Here is a 17990-nt window from a genome sequence, read left to right as displayed (position 1 = left end):
TGATTTAATTACATAAGTAGTAAGGCTCAATCGCTCAGTTTCAGAAGTTCCCCAGGTCAAACATTATTATAATAAGGTACTCCCAGGGAAGTATCACATGCTTGTCCATTATTAAAATTCAGTTGGCTTTTATATTTTAACAGTAACAGTAACAATAATAACAATAACAACAATGGTTAACAATTTCTTGAATATATACTATAGACCTGAATATTTGAGCTTAGTATTTTGTGTATGTGACCTCACTGAATCCTCAAAAGAACCCTACTCATGGTTCAGAAAACCAAGGTTCAAAAAGCTCAAAACTTGACTAGATCAAACATTAAGTAAATGGAGCCAAGATCAGAATTCAGACACACTGTATCTCTTTCATTTATTCATCCAGGTATGTAGGCATTCACCCAATGAATCTTTTTCTTAAAGATATGCCACTGTAGGAGAAAGGTGGCTGCAAATTGTTTGTGCCTCTACTAATTGAGAAATAAAGCCCATTCCTTCTTCCCTTGAAACCGGGCTTGCCCTATGACTTAATTTAACCAGTGGAATGTAGTAGAGGTGATTAAAGTCACTCCCAAGGCTCAGGCTAAGATCTGCAGATTTCTGCTATCACAATTCTGGAACATTCTTAGAACTATTCTGTCATAGAGTCTGTCACAGAGAAGCCCAAGTCATATGAGAGAACAACATGGAAAAAAACTAAGGAGATATTTCAGTTGATAGCCTCAACAGGTAGGCCAGCATTAAATACCAGTTATGTGTGTAAACCATCTTGACAATCCCAGGTCAGTAGAACATCATGATCAGTATAGCTCCAGTCAACACCACATGGAGCAAAAGAATTATCTAGCCGAGTCCAGTCAACCCATAGAATAGTTAGAATAAGTGATTGTTGTTGTTTTAAATCACTATATTTAAGGGTGGTTAGTTATACAGTGATAATCAAAGACCCATAATATTTTTCTTCAAAGGAGAGTATTAGTTATGTAGCAAAATGCAACTCAAAAAAGAAAATAATGTGAAGAGATTGCTTTGCTCTCATGGCTACATATGTTCTTCTAATACAGCCATTGAAATAAATCATAATAGACCATGGCCTTTTTTCTTTACTTATTTAATCACTTATTCATTTGTGTACTCATTCATTTATTCATTTGTATTTCCATTCAGCAAGTATTTCCTGTTATGTGTGGGCCTCTGGGTTAATTACAGTGAGTGAACCAAGAAACTAAGACTTTTGCCTTTAAAATTTTTTAATGCAAAGAAGGGCTCTATAAATACTTTTGGCCTATTGATTCTTGCTCATTTCACAGGGAGTGAAATAGAATTTAGAAAAGTTCAGAAAAGTAGAAGAGAACACTAGCAAAAGCCTAGTTTACATTTTTAAATATTGCTATCGATACCACAACACAGATTACGGACTGTGTACTGTATTTATATTTTATTTTATTTTTTAAAGATTTCTTTATTTATTTTAAAGAGAGAGAGTGTGAGTGAGCACAAGAGTAGAGGGAGGGGCAGAGGGAGAGAATCTTCAAGCAGACTCTCTGCTGAGAGGGAAGCTGGTTCCAGGACCTGGGACAGGCTGAGATCATGACTTGAGCCTAAACCAAAGTCGGACACTTAACCAACTAAGCCACTCAAGTGCCTCAGTATTTTTATTTTAATACTTTATTCTTACCCATAAGATGTTAACCCCCTTCCCCAAAAAGTAGGCATAAAAAGATGTATACACATCAAATTACTTTTGCTTCTGCTTAGTTCTCCTTAAAAGTACTGTCTAATTTCCTAACCTATCCTGAGCTTCAGTTCTCTTAAATGAACAGGTGAGATGATTCTAGCCCTATCCACCCCATGAGATGTTGTAGCATGCAAATGATAATAATGAGATACATTTCTTAAACCTTGGCACTGGGGGATCCCTGAGTGGCTCAGTGTTTTAGCGCCTGCCTTTGGCCCAGGGCATGATCTTGGAGTCCCGGGATCAAGTCCCGCATTGGCCTCCCAGCATGGAGCCTGCTTATCCCTCTGCCTGTGTCTCTGCCTCTCTCTCTCTCTCTCTCTCTCTCTATGTCTATCATAAGTAAATAAAAAATCTTAAAAAAAAAAAAAAACTTTGGCACTGGGGTCAACACTTACTCGCATGACCATCTCATTCATTCAGTGAAAATGTTCCTTTTTTAAAAAGTGATATTTCATGCACAAGTAAGCAAAAGAAAAAAATAAAAATAAACTGTAAAATCACTACCTAAATTTAACTAAACAATGTCTCCTCAAATTTAAATGTGTGATTCTAATAGGACTAAGGATCATAATACTCTGCCTCTCTGGCCTCAGAACTGGACATGTGATGCAACTGAATCAAAGTCTCCCACCTAAGGACTTTTAGATTTAGAGCTAATGGAGGAAGGGCTTAGAATTTGAGTCACTGAGACAAAAGGTTATGAATCAAATACTGCTAGCCTCATTTTCCCAGCTAGAAGAAAAAGGCTGGGTCCAAGGAGGAAGGGCTTCAACTAGAAGGTAAGGGATACAATCAGATGGGTAACTGGGCTTAAGGTATCACATGTCTCCTTTGTTCTAACCAGGGTTGCATTTTTAAGATTAGAGATGCTTTTATCTTAAGAGAGTAATTGTCCAAACAATTTAAAGTCTCAGATAAATTCAATATGCCTTTCATGCTCTAAATTTTTAGTTCAAAACTCTTTAGGTTGCAACCAAGAGAAATTCAGCTTTTATTAACTTGAATAATAAAAGAGAACTCATTGGTTCACAAAACTTTAAAGTTAAAGGCCATTATGACTTCAGGCATGGCTGGATCCAGGAACCCAAATAAGGTTGTCAGGACTTTTCTCTCCTTCACTATTATAGGAAAATACAAGATCCACAGAGAGAAATAAAAGTGAGGGAGAGATAAGTCCTGATAAAGCTGCTTGGATCCCCTTTCTAGCTATATACCAAGACAGGCTTTGTCTTACCCTGTGTTTTTAATTTCTATTTCACAACATGTTATCCCTCCAGGATGCCATGAAATGAGCTCAAATCTGGGGAAAGAGTCAAGAAAGGGAGGATAAAATTTAGTTTGCCATCTGCTGGCACAATAGCTAATACCTCTAATCCTCAACAGATGCTTAGAAGTCCTGAGCCCAGGAAGCCTTACATTACCACTAAAGAAATGAATCTTATGCATTACCTACACTGAATATGGTAGGGGAATGGAGAAGTATTGCTATTTTGATAATCAACTCAAAAGAAAATTAATTACTAATGTAAACTACCACTATTCATTTTCCAGATGCATGTAAAGATAAAGCCAACTTAAATAGCAAACAGCCGCCTTATTTCTCAACCTTCAGATACAGTGCAAAAATATTACCTAAAAGGTATTTAATCTTTACCAGTGAAGTAGGTTGTAGTCACAAACTGCACCTTCGATCATTCAACACCTGCCATTTGTCTTCTGCTGCCCTTCCCTTTCAGTGCCCTAGATACCAAGGAACTTGGCTGCTAAAGGCTGAGCTGTGATCAAAGTACTCTTAGCTTTCATACCAGCAGAGGCAGACTGGGAAGCAGATTCTCCCTGAAAACTGCCTGGTCCTTCAAAATCCTATGTCTTCAAAATAAATTAGTTAGTGTGGGGCAAACTGGACTCTATCTTTTCCTCAATGCTGGTTCTAGAAAAGAGCAAAAGTCTTGTGGTCATTCTGCTTTGTGGCCTTTGCAAACATCCAGAGGTACCTGAAGCTAAAGAAAGTCTCCTTGGTAGGCCATGATGAGCCCCCTTTTATCCTCCTACTGTCAGGGATGAAAGATTTCAAACCTTGAGTGCAACAGAGCTGCAGGCACTGACTTTTCCAAAAAATAGGAATCAAAACCCAAAAAAGACCACAAGCTCCCTTTGAAATACAGAAAAACCAGCTTTCTCAGAGTGGCTACTTTCCTGACACACAAGTGCTTTAAAGATAAAAACAGATTGTCATATTTGTTAGGGCAAATAAAAAAGCCTAAAGCAGGGCTCTCAAGTCTCTCTTTTTGTGATAAGGAACATCTTTCCAGTCCCTTGCAGCCTTAAGGCAAATGAGGACAGGGAGATGATGGGGAAATTGTTGAAGAGGGCAGCAAAAGTGCCATATGCTATACACTAGATATTAGGTCCAATACACAGGGGCAGCTATGGAGAAGAACAGGAATTTAGGTACTATTCCTGGAGTTTCCAAGCTTTTGGTTGCAGATCCTGCCATTCAGCCAAATATTTATTGAACACTTACTATATATTATGCAATATTCTAGGTCCTATGGATTCATCAGTGAACAAAAAGAAAAAAAGAGAGAAAGAAAGTGAAAACAGAAAACCTGCTCAAGTAAAGGTTATGTTGTGATGGACTCTGTAGAGAGAGGCTGACAATAAATAAGACAAATAAGAAAGTCATGCCTTGGAAAATAAAAAGTACTGCAAGGACAATTAAGCCAACAAAAAGTACAACAAAGAAAACAGGAGTACTACCAAGTACCCAAAGGAAAAGGTATAAGGAGTGCCAGGAAAGCAAATGGTAGGTTCATAATTTTATTTTATTTTTTAAAGATTTATTTACTTATTTGAAAGAGAGAGAGAGTGTGTGTGTGCATGTGGAGAGAGAGGCAGAGGGAAAGAATCTCAAGCACACTCCATGCTGAGTGGGGAGCCCAACCTGGGGCTCCATCTCACAACCCATAATATCACAACCTAAGCTAAAACCCAAGACTTAGAAGTTTAACTGACTGAACCCAAGTGCCCTAGGTTGATCATTTCAAATCAGTGTTCAGGGAAGATACCAGTGAGAGAATAAAGTCTGAAAATATATTTGAAAAAAGGTATTTGGGATGAAGTGTGTTAGAGGAAAAGGAGAGAGAAAAACCATAAATGCAAAAACCCTAAGGAGAGACCTTGCCAGTAAAATTCAAAGAAGAGCAAGGAGACCCGCACAGCTAGGGAAGAGTGAGAGGGGCAGAAGTTGGAGATGTGATCAGAGAAGTAGATTTGGACCAAATTAAGTAAAGATTTATAAAACTTCAGCTTTTGCTCTAATATGGGAAGTCTTTGGAGACTTTTAAGTTGAGATGTGATATGATCTAACTTAGTTACATAATTAAGGACAGAAACAAGATCAGTTAGGAAGCTATTACAACATAATTTTGGTGCTCTGGGAATTACAATATGCATCTTCATTTTATCACAGTCTATCTTCAAATAATATTAAACCACTTTACATACAATGGAAGATCCTTACAACAGAATACTTACATTTCTCCCTCCTATCCATTCTGCTATTGTTATATTCTATTCCTACATATGTTATAAATTTTACATGATTTTTGCTATAAAGAAAATTATTTTTCAAAGAAAATAGGTATACATGAGAAAAGAAAATCTTTTGTATTTTCCCTCATATTTACCATATATTGAGCTCTTAATTCTTTTCTGGAGGATCCGGATTCCATCTGGTATCATTTTCCTATACCCTGAAATTTCCTTTTCATTTTTTGGAGTGCAAATATGCTGGCAATGAATTCTCTCAGCTTTTATTTACCTGAAAATTTCTTTATTTCACATTTCTTTTTGAAGGATATTTTCCACTGGATATAGAATTCTAAGTTTGTTTTTTCTGCCCAGTATATTAAAGATGCCATTCTATTTTCTTTTGTATTGCATTATTTTTAATAAGAAATCAGTGATTATTCTTATTTTGTTCCTCTATGGGTAATGTGGCCTTTCTCTAGCTATTCTTGAGATTTTTTTAAATCACCAGTTCTCAATATTTCATAATGAAATTTGGTGTAATCTTCTTTGTGTTTATTCTGCTTGGACTCATTGAACTACTTGAATCAGGAGACTTAAAGATTTCTTTCATCTTGGAGATTTTTCAGCCATTATTATTTTTTATGTCACTGTCTCATCCTTTCTTTCCAGAATTTCAATTATATATGTGTTCCTGTGTTCCCAGGAGCTCATTGAGCAACTGTTAATTACATTTAAAAAATTTTTTTTTCTCTCTGGGCTACAGTTTGAATAGTTTCTACTGCTGTGCCTAGGATCTCTTTTTCGGGGTGGGAAGTAAATCCTCACCTGCTGTTAACTTTTCATCTCTCTCTTTTTTTTTTTTTTTTTTTTTAGAAATTCTATTTATTCATGAGAGACACACACACAGAGAGAGGCAGAGACACAGGCAGAGGGAAAAGCAGGCTCCCTGCAGGAAACCCAATGTGGAACTCAGTCCCAGGACTCAATCCCAGGACTCCAGGATCATGCCCTGGGCTGAAAGCAAGCATTAAACCACTGAGCCACCCAGGGATCCCTTTAATTTTTCATTTCTGATATGGTATTTCTTAATTTAGAAGATCCATTTGATTCTTTTTTATATTTTCCATTTATCCTTTTGCTACATTCACATTTTAAATTTCTGAGCACATTTACCAGAGCTGTTTTAAAATCCTGTCTAATTCCATTGTTTCTATCATTCCCAGATCTGATTCTACTGAATGATTATGAGTCACATTTTCCTGCTACTTAGGATGTCTAATAATTTTTTTATTAGACAATGGACATTTTAAGTGCTATATTATTGAGTGTCTGGATTTTGTTGGGTTCCTTTAAAGAGTGTTGAAGATTTTGTTTTCTTAGTTAACATTATTTGTAAATGGGCCTGATCTTTTCAAGGCTTATTTTTCTGTTATTTTAAGGTAGGTCAAGAGTAGCCTTTGTTTTAGAGCTAGTTTAGTCCTACTACTAAGACGTAACTCTTGCCAGCATCTTTAGTGATATACCAGGTGTTCAAAGACGTCTCTCCAATATGACTTGTTGGGATGTAAATAGCTCCCAGTCCATGTGAGATCAGGAAACCATGTAGCTCACCACTACCCAGTCACTCCATTGTCCAACATTGTGAAATTTCACCATATGCATTTACATATCAGTATCAATCAATGATTTAAGGGGAATATTATGTCAATTTTTTGTCCTTTTTTTCTGAATAATTCTCTCTCTCCTCTCTAGTACTCCATACCACAAATCCCAGGACTCTTGTCCTCTGCAAATTCCAACATTTTTCTTTTCAACTAAGCAGTGCCACTGGACTTTACTTTGGTTCTCCATCTCTGGGATACAGTGCATAAAGTGCCTGCAAGCCAAAAGCTAGGCCCATCTTTTTTCACCTCTTTTCTTAGTGAAAATACTCCTACACTCCCTATTGTACACTATCCAAAAAGCATTATTTTATGTTTCATACAGTTTTCTAGTTTGTTTCTTTTTTAAGTGAGATAATAAGAGTAGACGTAGAAGAACTTGAAAGGGAATTCCAAGCCTTCCTTTTATGGTTCAGAAAGAGGTTGTGACACACCAAAGATCACACAGCTACAAATAGCAGCCTTAAGCTTAGAAACTATGTTTCCTAATTTTAACTACAATGCCTTTCTACTCCATCATGCTGTGGCCTACAAAATGCTTAACAGAAGGTGGTATATTAGTTTCCTAGACTTTTGTAGCAAATTACCACAAATAGGTGGTTCAAAATGACAGAAAGGTATTGTCTTACAATTCTGGAGACTAAGAATCTAAATCCAAGTGTCTGCAAGCTTCTAGAGGCTCTGAGGGAGAATCTTTCCATAACCTTCCCCCGGCTTGTACTGATTGCTACAATCATTGTGCCCCTGGGTTTATAGACAGATCACTCCAAACTCTGCCTCAGTCTTCATATGAACTTACACCCTGTGTGTCTTGTAGGGACACTTGTTATTGGCTTCAGGGCCCACCCAGTTAATCCAGGATGATTTCCTCTAAAGATCTTTCACTTAATTGCAAAGACTCTCCAAACAGGAAAACATGGTCATATCCATAGGTACTGGGGTTAGGTCCTGGATATATCTTTTTATGGGTCTAACTCCAACTCAATACAGGTGGGAAAGGGAAGGACAAATAATACAGCTAAACTCACATAATACAGTTGGGAAATGTTTGCCTCATATAAACACAAATATTGAGGCTGACCCAAGCTGGATCTATTTTAGAGAATTTGAAAGGATTTCTAGGGATAGCTCTAAAATCATGAGCAAAAAATATAAAATTAGATTGATAATATTCCATTTCATTTAAGTACAATTCTTTTCACCACTTTCTGTATTATGCATTTAACACTACCGTTAATTTAGCCAAATCATCCAGATGTAACAAGTAACAACTGTTTTCATTTACTCTAACCTCTTCTTTCTCTAATAACCATATCAGTCATGACAAGAGGCTTGAATCCTGAAAACAGTGACATGTAGAAGAAATAAATTGCTGACAAGGCTTTACCTATGACAGAAAGATTGTCATCACTGTAATTGTGTTCCTTCTTTGCTGAGATGACCCAGTGCCACTTTCAGAGCATTTGGGGGACAAAAAAGAAAGTCTATCATGTGACACCTAATTGCTATTTTATCTATTATTTTTCACTAACCAATAACCTTTGTTTTTCAACATGAACTCTTTTTTTTTCTGTCACTTTTCTTGAACTTTCTCAGGAAGTTCAGATGGTATATTGTGAGACAGAAGCAAAAACAATACAAAATCATCTCATAAAAAAATTAGCAATAAGGCATCATGACAGGACAGCAAAAGTATTTTGTTAAAAAAAATCATTCCAACATGAATAATTTGACATTGCTAATTTGTTAAGAAAAAGATATCTTGAACAGATACCACCCTGGGATCCTTAAGCAACGCCCTGAAACTTCATTTGCTACAAACACATCTACTACATTGCTGTTGGAAATACATCTTTCAGCCCAAATTTCAACTTAACTAAAAGTCCTATTGGCTACTAAGCAGTGGTCATCAATTTGGTTTACTTTATAATCTGGACCAAACACAAACATTAAATGAGGTCAAACAAAATGCCCACTTGCAGTCCTCAAATTTATTTTTTTTAATATTTTCTATTACTTATTTCTCTTTTTATTTATTTAGAGAGAGTTGGGCAGGAGGAGAGGTAGAGGAAGAGGAAGAGAATCTCAAGCAGACTCGGAGCACTATGTGAGGCTTCATCTCACAACTTCAAGACCATGACTGGGGCTGAAACCAAGAGTAGGATGCTTAACTTACTAAGTTACCCAGACCCTCCTCTACTCCTCAACTTTCTAAAGCTTATTTTAAAAAACATGGAAAATTTAGTTGAATAGGAATGGCAAAAATAAAGAGTTTCATTTTTAATGAAAAAGGAAGCCTACCAATATCAATCTCCATTGTGACACAAATTCTACCCATCACCAAATGGAACTGGAATGTAACAGAACAAACTGCCCAAGGAATCACAAGTTGGCAGAGGAGGGACAAGATTTAGAGGGATGTTAATAGACCCAGAATTACAATTGTGAATTAGAAAAAGGTGTTCTGGGTGTGCTAATTCTAGGTAAGTAGAGGAAGTTACAAACAATGGCCAAAGTAATTGGAAAATGAGCCTAATGGTGAGTAAGAAATGAACGACAGAATATTGGCAATTGAGGAATTTAAGGCTCAAACTCCCTATTTTAAAGATGCAGATACTGGCAAAGACAGGCAATGACTTGCCCAAGTGATCAGAACCGACATGCTTTTCAGTCTGGTGCCCTCTCTATTCAACTCCTTCTCAAAGCTATGGGAGTATGTTAGAGTTTCTCAGAGTTTATTCCTGGACCCCTTTTCCTTTTTTTTCCTCTTCCTTCCATAATTTCATTCTCTTCCCTTAGCTTTTATTCTCAGACTAATATCCAAATGTATTTCTCCAGTGCCAACTTCTCTGAACTTTAGATTTAGAGTTAACAGTTCTATTTGTATGTTTTACAGGTATCTCAAACTTAACACTTGCAGATGCAAACTTTCCATTCCCATCCTTCCCACTACAAATCTACTCCTGAATTGTTTTCCATATACTAGATGAAACTACCATTTTACCAGTTCCTTCACCCAGAATCCAAGATGTCAGTCAGCCTTGAACTGGTACTACATTCAACCCCATCAATGAGACCCCTAGGTATATCTCAAAAATGTCTCCAGCCATTTTCACTGCCAAGGCACACACCAAGGCACCAACACTGACAGATTACCTCCTAAATATTCTCTCTATTCTGATTTTCCCATGTCTAGTTCATTTGCCACACAGCAGCCAACTGATCTATTAAAAACATTCTATTTTAATAAAATTCAAACCCCTCATTATTGCTTACAAGGGCAGATATTATTTGGCCCCTTAGTTCCTTCCCTAACCTCATTGCATGCCAGCCTCTTCCTTGACCACTCTGCTCTAGCCATACTGACCTCTTAAATTTCTCAAACATACCATGCTCTTTCTACTTCAGGGCCTGTGCACATTTTGCTTCCTGTGTCAAAGAACACTCTTCTCTCCATGCTAAAATTCTGGTCCTTTTTATATCTCAAGGCTTATAGTAAATGTCACTTATAAATAGAGGCCTCTGTCCACTCATCTAAACTAGGCCTTAGCTTCTTTTTGCTCCTTTCTATAGCAGCACTTTATTTCCATTATAGCACTTATTATGACTTTTAATCACTTACTTATTCGGTTATTGATTGTTATCCATCACGTGTCTTTCAGCTAAATACAACAAGAATCCAATTTGTCTTTTCTACTGCTTTACCTTATATCACTCGCATGTAGCACAAAGTAGGTATCCAATAAATGTTCTGTGAATTAATGAGAATGAGCAACACTTATAACACTGTTTTTTCTAACCAAAAAGGACACAAAAGACTATGGACTTCTATTTCATGTCAACATATTCACTTAGATAGAAGGAATGTCATAATAGAGGAAAGTTAAAATACTGAAGCTTGTCAACTATTATTCTCTAGAGATCTTTCTTAAACAATGTCCCATCCATTAAGGATGAATTAAATTCAGCCCTACTTGAAGACAGAATGAAATGACTTCACCCAGCCCCTTATGAACTTATGATTTTATGAAAAATCCATAAGCTCTCATCCTTTCAGCACACTGATAACTAGGTAATTACCCTTTTGATGAAAAAGGAACCCTTTTTATATCTATCCTCATTGAATTACGGACCTCAAAATTGAATTGGAGTCTAATAGACATCAAGCACCACTACCTACCAGTTCCCAGCAAAATGAGAGATAATTTGTAGTCGTACCCAGGGACTCAGGGACAGTGCTGTCAGAATGTCCTTCCTGCCTTCTCCGGTGACTCCTCACTGTGAGCCCTAAATCCACAGTATCAATTAAGTGCCCTCCTCAGTTTGTGAGCCAGTCCCTAACAAAACAGAAAAGGTATTAGCTCTCCCACCTTGTTTGTTCATGGATTTTGAAATTAAGCCATTCAGTTAAAGATTTTGTATAGATTCACTTTAAGATGCAACTTTCATCATTCCTACTATGTTAACGAAGGTCAGAGGGCTTTGTCTCAACAGCACATCAGTTCCCACACTGCAGTGGACCTGTCCCAGAATCCCAATCTGTTTTCCAGTGTCTTGACAGGTGTAAAGACCCTGACCACACTCTCCCCTGATTACTGAATGAGCACTTACGTCAACCGACTGATTACTGGAATCAAATCGTTAACTCCCCACCTGACTGTGCCTAGAACCTGCAATATGTATGTCTCCCCCATGATCCTGCAGTTTATTAGCACTGCTCAGTTATCAGTAATGGATCAGATTAAGTTCTCATTAGCTAGCTATTCCATAGCCAAGGCTATTACTCTTACTCCTGAATTTTCTTGCCTAACTCCCTGTTTCTAGGTGCTCAGACCACAGACATTTATAGTTGCGCCGATCCCAGCTATCAAGCCCACACTTCTAACTAGTCTCTCCATGTTAATCCCTTGTGATTTTTTTATCCAACTGTCAGTTTGGAGGCATAATATTATAAACCTTTACTTCCTAGATATTAGCGTTGGAAAACATCATTATTTTTTGTTTAGATACAACAGAGTCACAAATGTAGCTTCAAAAAGCTGAACAACTTCTTTCCCCTTGAGGATTTTTGCACAACTTTCCATATTCAGTATCCAAGGACATTTCTTTTCTCTCTTTGCTAACATGGATTACAGCAAGGTTACATTAGCTAATAAAAGCTCTCTGCTGACAAAAGATGCTTTAGAAAAGTAACTCGAAAAGGGGCACTATGGATAGCTTTATTAAAATAAAATGCCACATCTTCGTGAAGTTAAAAGTCTCTGGATTGTGGTTAAAAGTCTGGTCAGCTCTAAATACAATGGAGACTCTTTTAAGAACCATGTTTTTCTCAAGCTGGCCTTACCATACATAACAGCCAGAATATAAATCCAGACTACTCCAGCCCATCTATCATTTCCTTTCCATGCCATGAAGGGGCCCGCATGTGAAGGAGAGATCTATAAAATTAAATGAGAAACAGGTTCTGTTCTGAACACCAATTAATAGAAGTTATGGAAATCATGATATCAAAACAACTTCATACAAGTTAAAACAACAGTTAAGTACCATTTTTGCTCATCACCTGACAAGAATACTTAAATGTGAATGTGGCCAACAAATAGGATATGGTATTCTATACTGTTACTGTGAAAGTATATTTGTACAGCCTTTCCAATAGACATTTTGATAGTATGTATTAAAATGTAAAATGCAGATAATCTTAAACTCAGTGATTCTTCTTCAAGGTATACTAGAGAGATAATTACACATGTGTGAAAAGGGACTTTTATAAGTCTGCTCACTACAGCCCTGTTCATATTAGTAAAAATATCGCGACTTACCAAAATGCCCATCATCAGGGGAATGGTCACATGTACACCTATTTGGAAATTGAAAATAATGAGGCAGATTTACATGTACAATGATTGGGGAAGATATCTACATAACAGTACAAACAATATAATCCCATATGTATAAAAGAGAAACCTATTAAATCTTTACATGTATAAATATAAGCAAAATATAAATACATATTTATTTAAATGTATATAAAAAGGTTGTGAAGAAAATATTTATAAATCATATATCTGAAAAGGAACATGTATTCAGAATATCTAAAGAATGCTTATAAGTCAAAGAAAGGATAAATAACCATTTAAAAATAGACAAAGTATTTGAATAAACATTTCCCCAAATAAGATATACAAATGGATAACAAGTACATAAAAGATGCTCAAGATAATTAACTGGAAAACACCAGTTCTTAATATGGAAACATAACTCAAAACCACAATGAGATAACATTTCACACTCACTACAATGACTAGAGTGAAAAAGACAGAAAAGAGCAAGTGGTGACAAAAATGTAGAGAAGTTGGAATCCTCATTTATTGCTGGTGGGAATGTGAAATGGTGCAGTTGCTATGGAAAACAGTTTAGCAATTCCTCAACCCATTAGACAGAATTATCATATGACCCAGTAGTCCCACTCCTAAGTTCTCAAGAGAACTGAAAACACACATCCACACAAAAATTTGTACAGGAATGTTCATAAAGTATTATTCAGAACAGTCAGAAAGTGAAAGCAACCCAAATTTCCTTCAACTGATAGGTGGATAAACAAAATCTGTTACATCTAAAAATAGAATATTATTTTGCCATAAAAGGAATGAAGTACTGACAGGCTGCAAGATGGATGAATCTAGAAAACATCATTCTAAGTAATAGAAGTCAGACACAAAATGCTTATTGTATAATTCCATTTACACGAAATATCCAGAATAGGCGAATCCACTGTGACAGAAACTATATTAGTAGTTATTAAGGGCTGAGGGGGAGTGAAAATGGGGAGTGACTGCTAATGACTAAAATATTCTAACATTAGATAGTTTCATAACTCTGTGAAAATGTTAAGAACTGCTGAACTGTACATTTTAAAGAAGTGAATTTCATTGTATGTGGATTATATCTCAATAAAGCTGTTATTTTGAATAAATAAATAATTTTTAAAAGTTTTGGAAAATATCTACCAACCCAATAATAGTGGCTACCTTGGTAGAAGGGATTAATATATATTTTTAAGAATAATAATGGATTCCTGAATTTCTTATTATTATATAGTTTAAAATATATTGAAAAAAAGGGAAGAAAAAGTCCTAAGAACCACTCAGAATGGTGCCATGATAAGATAAAAGCATAGTAGTGCCTTTTACACTTCTTGATTTACAACCTAAGAACAGATACTGATTGCAGAAAATAAGCTCTGTTTTTGAACACTTTTCTAGGCCCTGGGTATATAACAATGCATAAACCATGTTCTTTTTCTTCCGTGAATTTATGGTGCATATAGGAATATAGATAGGTACACAGGCAATTGTTAAATAGTGTGGTAAATGCACAGTAATAGCATGTACATCCAGCTATGGAAGCACAGGGGCAGGGACCCAGGGAAGAGAAGCTGAACTTTAACAAATATGCAGAAGTTAGCCAAGCAGAGAAGAGGTAAGGGCAGCCAGCCAGCAAAAACAGTGTGGGCAAAGGCCTGTAGGGGTGCTGGGGCATGGAGTTTTTAGAGAAGAGTGAACATCAGCAGCTATGACTGTAATAGATGTTTTGTGGGGGAGATTCTTGCAGATGGAAGAGTAGGCTGGAATCAGATTGAAAAGGTCTTTAAATAATGCCTTGCTAAGGAATTAGGACATTATTGTGCAGGCAAGGGAAAGGAGCAAAGGAAAGGAGTAGACCAGATTGAAAGACATGTGAGACAGGGAACTAAATAAGAAAAATTCTTGATTTAATCAGGCAGGAGAGAGAGACTTGTGAATTAGAGCTGGTCACAGGCAGTAAAGAGTGAGGTTAGCTTCAAGAAATATTTCAGAGCTAGAACAAGCAAAATTCTGGGACTGACTGGTGTGGGAGGGAAAAGAGGGTGTGGCAGTGACTCCCAGAAGCCATTAGCTGTCAGAGTGAATATACAAAGATTCTAGTCAGACTTGCTCACCCCTCAGGAAATATAGTGAGGATGGAAAGAAGGGTTTCATATCCAATAAAAGAATATATGTCCTGCACTTTAATGCTTCTGGATAAGATAGGCCCTTCTGAGTGCCAGCTGTTATGGCATCACCTGCAAGAGCAAAGAGTATTTAACTTGTATTATATACACACTTAGTTATATGCTATATACTGTGTCAAGTACTTCATATACATAATTTCATGAGTCCTCAGGACTTGTAGAGAAAGAAAATGGAGGTTTATTGATATTGAAAAAAACAGGTTCAAACCCAGGCAGTCTGATTCCAGAGGCCAAGGTTCTTTTTTCTTTTCTTTTTTAAAATATTTTATTTATTTATCTGAGCAAGAGGGAACACTAGCAGGGGGAGGAGAGGAGGAGTAGGCAGGACAGAGGGAGAAGCAGACTCCCTGCTGAGCAGGGAACCCAGCACGGAGCTGACATGAGGCTGACCTGCGTCTGGATCCCAGGACCCAGAGATCAGGACCTGAGCCAAAGACAGACGCTTAGCCTATTGAGCCACCCAAGTGCCCCCATAAGGCAATGGTCTTAACCACTGTATTATCTTCTGACAAAGATGCCTCGAAGAGGTTGAGTTAAGCAGCTTTACTTGTTTACTTCCAATAAAGTCAGATTATAAACTTATCCTCTTTTCTCTCTCACCAGATCCAAAGCACATCCAGAGCATCCACTACATCCTTACAGTGAGATTGCAGTGACTCTAATCCTGGCCATGACTTCCAGGATGTTTGTAGCGGCCATGTGAAGCAAACACATCCATCAAAGATCAGGACAGCTAAATGGCTGTCCTGGTAGGGAATCCAGGCAACATTAAATTGCTTTTCAAGGAAAACACCAGTTCTTAATATGTGGAGAATCAGAGATTCACTATAGTAATCATAGGTTGTTTTGTTTTGTTTTGTTTTTACCATTTATTTGCCACTTTTCTGTTAATATCAACCCAATTTTTCTCTTGGGAACCATATATGGTCTCAACTCATCCATATGGTTGGAGGGGATGTACTTCATCTTTCCTTTCAAGGGTGAGCATATGACTCAGAGTTGACCCATTAGAGCATCTTACTTACCTCCTTTGCTCTAGGACTTGGTTTTGAGTTAGGCATGTGATAAAATTCAGTCTAGTGATAGTCAGGCCCAGGATACTTTTTCAAATTAACCAGTAAGAAAAAGTCTTCTGTTTTCTATGTTTGGACCTATAAGGAAGAATGTTCGAAGCTTCCAGGCACATCAACATGGCCAGTTGAGCTGGTTTTGGACTGCTCAACAGTCCACTTGGAACTGGTTAGACCAAATGGAGGGATGAAGAGTTGCAAAATAGAAACAGGGAAACTTTGAGTTCCTAAATCAAGCCATTCCTGAAACCTAGGCTGAACTTTTCTTTTGGTTATACAAGCCAATACATTCCCCTTGCTATCTGAGCTACTTTGAATATCTGACATCTGCAAGCAGACAAACAAAAAAATCACAAGAAAGAAAAACCTAAAACACCTGTCTCAATAATAACTAGAAAGTGCTGAATAGGCTGTTAGCTAGCTTTCCTACAAAAGAAACATTCAGAGGGGGCTGTTACTTCCAAGGCAATTTCTGCCAAGATCTGCCTAGAAGAAGCAGTAATGTAAGAGCTGTCACATCCAGAGATGCTCAGCATTGGCCTTGTAAATAGCACATTGCATAGAGCAGCTGTGGGGTGTAAGCAACAAAGGAGAAGGTTAAGTAATCTCTGTGCACATAGCATGGACCTGCTGTCAGCCCAACTTTCTTACATTCCAGTAAATACAATTTCTTCTATGTTGACATCTTTCATGAGGATCCTCTCTCTCAGAATGTCCTCCCTATTCAAGCCCAGCTGTTCTAATCATAGCCATTTTGAATACTCACATCTAGATTCACTTACTCCAAGGAATCTTCCCTGGTCACTGCATCCTTTATTGGCTTCTTCTTTGAGTTTATGCTTAGACCTAATACCTCCTACATGGGATCCAGGCAGAACAGTTGAATCTGGGTTGGGAAAATATTCCTGAATCTAGATTGCCATACGTCCAGCAAGCCCACTAGGAGGGCAGTAGGAGAAGAATTGGGGGCTTTTGTCAAGTCTATTGGTGGTGTGGATTTCAATCTCGAAAGTAGAGATTGATAGGTCTTCAATATTCTAAAACTTTGCAATTCAGAAAAGGGCTTCCTAGAGAAGGAAAAGTGCTCACCATTAGTCAAGGATGTGGGCACTCAGGCCTTGATAGAGGGGTTTTTGTGGCTTCCTTCATTCCTCCCAAGGGTTGTAAACTAATGCAGAATTGCAGGTGCAAAGACTAAGATGCCTCCAGAAGTGATGCTAAAAGTAAGACCAAATGTGCAGGTGTCAGAAGCTCCGAAAGCTAGACTCTAAGAAACATCAAAGTATCCCTGAGAAATGCTCTGATAGGCAAGTATCCTGGGAGCACTCTCAACCAATAACATTCCTGACAAGAGACACTAAGGAGAGCAGCTCCTGACACTGGCCACAAACACAGCAAAATCCTTTATCTGGAATTGCCTTTGCAAAGACCAGCTAGACTCTGGGTAGAGAGTCTGACTGGAGAACATTTCCCAGCAGTAGCTCAGGCTCTCAGCCCTTCCAGCACGAGAGGCTGTATGGCATTGTGTTCAAGATAATGGGCCACAGACTAACAGATTTGGGTTGTTATAATAGCTCTGTCCCTGTCTATTGTGTGACCTTGGGGAAATCTAATCATTCTAAGCCCCACTTTTTATCATTCATAAAATATGGATAGTAGTATCATCTCACAAAGGTCTGGAGCAAATAAAATGTGATACTGCACATAAAGTTTGTAACTCTGTCTGACACAAGGTAAATTGTTTGATAAGTATTAGGCATCATCATGATTATTGCTATTACCCAGAAGATTGTAGGGATTATAAACTGTTGGTGTCTCAAGGTGCCATTCACTGAGAAGGCAGGATAATAAATTCTTCTGAAACTTAGAGCAATTTGAGGTTCAGGCTCAGTTTAGAGCTCAGGCTAATCATGGAGGCCGTATGGTGTAGA

The 17990-nt window shown here is 37.5% G+C and overlaps 2 long non-coding RNA genes across 27 annotated transcripts in view; one reads left to right on the top strand and one right to left on the bottom strand.

The window, feature by feature from the left end:
• LOC144289678 (uncharacterized) overlaps positions 1-17990 on the bottom strand; it is a 623433-nt gene that overhangs the window by 332149 nt on the left and 273294 nt on the right. The window lies entirely within an intron of this gene.
• Positions 591-15779, top strand: LOC144289677 (uncharacterized). Of its 2 annotated transcripts, none has more exons than XR_013357536.1 (4): positions 591-729; positions 4288-4547; positions 8978-9094; positions 15593-15779. It is a non-coding gene; the product is annotated as an uncharacterized LOC144289677 (long non-coding RNA). The 2 variants fall into 2 exon arrangements; XR_013357535.1 differs by having other exon boundaries at positions 8978-9419.

Source organism: Canis aureus, chromosome 19 (genome assembly GCF_053574225.1).
Source record: "Canis aureus isolate CA01 chromosome 19, VMU_Caureus_v.1.0, whole genome shotgun sequence".
Lineage (NCBI taxonomy): Eukaryota > Metazoa > Chordata > Mammalia > Carnivora > Canidae > Canis > Canis aureus.
This window is presented reverse-complemented; position numbering and strand designations above follow the sequence as displayed.